The sequence below is a fragment of the Rhipicephalus microplus genome, unplaced genomic scaffold, assembly GCF_043290135.1.
Source record: "Rhipicephalus microplus isolate Deutch F79 unplaced genomic scaffold, USDA_Rmic scaffold_229, whole genome shotgun sequence".
Lineage (NCBI taxonomy): Eukaryota > Metazoa > Arthropoda > Arachnida > Ixodida > Ixodidae > Rhipicephalus > Rhipicephalus microplus.
Window position 1 is genome coordinate 195,723 of NW_027464800.1, and position 1,778 is coordinate 197,500.

Consider the following 1,778-nt stretch of genomic DNA (forward strand, 5'->3'; position numbering starts at 1 on the left):
ACTTGGACGTCCCGACAATTGAACGCACTTGCGGCCAGGCCCTTGCTGGCTTCGTTCTTCCGCCTCGAGTAGGCTCGTACGCGGCTCCGGCGCCGAAAGTGGTCCTTGGCACCGACTTCGGTGGACGTGGGAAGTGCCGCGCAAGTACGGCGCGCCTGGCTCCACCTGTTGGCTAAAGTAGGCAGCCGGATCGGCATTTTGGTGTGCGGTGGCAAACCGTGGATGCGAAAAAAGCTTGTGCGATTTCGTGGAACAAAAAGCGGGGGTCCCCCTTTTTATGCGGAGGAGACCGACCCGCCCGCCGTGGTGAACCGCGACGCCACGGTAAAAACGGGAGAGGCTTGTCGATGGGACCGTGCATCCCGCGCTCCACGGAGGCCGGGAGGCGGCCGCCCGAGGAAATGTGTAGCCGTCGAGGCCCGCATCTGCGTGCACTCTTATCCAAATGGGTGTACCGCAGGCATTTTCTGGTTAGGCGGGCCAATGAGAGCGAGCACACAACGATACCTACGGGTCCGGCTTGGAGAACCGGCTTCGACGCCTCCCGAGTATTTATAGAGGGGTGGACCACGAAAGCACTCGCAAGTAGCGGAAGCGAAACGCCGTCCGAAACACACCGTTTGCTCGATTTGCGGCAGCCGAAAAAGGCGCGGCAGAGTTTTGGAGTCCAAGCGTGCGCTGAAAAGCGCCCTTCTTGGCCACTGTTTGGCCGAGTGCCAGAAACGTTTGGTTTTGACTGTACGGAATTGAACAAACACTTTTTCACGACTCTAAGCGGTGGATCACTCGGTTCTCGGGTCGATGAAGAACGCAGCCAGCTGCGAGACTTGGTGTGAATTGCAGGACACACTGAGCACTGATTCTTTGAACGCACATTGCGGCCTTGGGTCTTCCCTTGGCTTCGTCTGTCTGAGGGTCGGATCACATATCAAGAGAGCCTTCGGCGCACAAGGGAACGTGAGCCGTCGACTCGTTTTGACCGCGTCGGCAACACGGACAGCACGCTGAACACCTCACAGCGAGCGCCAACAGCGGCCACTCAAGGGCGAGACGGTGGCGACCGTCGTGCCAGAGCCCAACCGAAACGGGGGCGACCGACTGCATTGAGGATGTGGCACCTCGTTGAGACCGCCGCAGGACTTCGAGTCGGAAGGAAGCCTGCAGGGAAAGTGCGGTCGAGGTTGCGTACTCCTCTCTGCGACCGGGCGCGCAAGAGCTGCGAGAGCCACGGACGCGCAACTTTAACGCACGGTAAACACGAGGAGCGAAAGCCGGCCAGCAAAGCTTCTCCAGCCGTGCGCAAAGTGCGCGAGATCGCAGCCTTGCGTTGCGCTTGTTGCCCTCGAAGTAAGCAGGGTGTCCCGTAGACCGGGCGCTCGAACACGCTGCGGGGCCGTGCCTCCTCCAGGCTTTGCCGCGCGAACAGGGAACGTTCGCGCGCAAAGCGCAGGGAGGTGAGGAGGCTGCGCCCGACGTTTGCGGTTCGCTGCGTACGCGGTTGATGCGGAGAGCACGGCGCGACGACTTGCCGCGAAGCGGAAAAAGTCTCCCGCACGAGTTGGCGAAACGTTGGCGAAGCTTAAGGCGTTCTCGTCGTAGTCCGCCGTCGGTCTAAGTGCTTCGCAGTTCCCGTCCCGTTCAAAAAACTGGGCCACTCCAGTTGGGGCGGGGGCGACGCTACACGAGACGATGCCTCTCGCCAGGCTGCGTGGCTGCCCTTGCGGCGGCGGCGACTGGCCTCGGCGGTGTTTGGGCTTTCGACACGGTCGTTTATCACG

At 61.4% G+C, this 1,778-nt stretch overlaps 1 non-coding gene across 1 annotated transcript; it reads left to right on the forward strand.

Moving 5' to 3' along the window:
* The first annotated feature begins 766 nt into the window (after window positions 1-766).
* Window positions 767-919, forward strand: LOC142792586 (5.8S ribosomal RNA). Its single transcript, XR_012891045.1, has one exon. It is a non-coding gene; the product is annotated as a 5.8S ribosomal RNA (ribosomal RNA).
* Window positions 920-1,778: the final 859 nt, after the last annotated feature.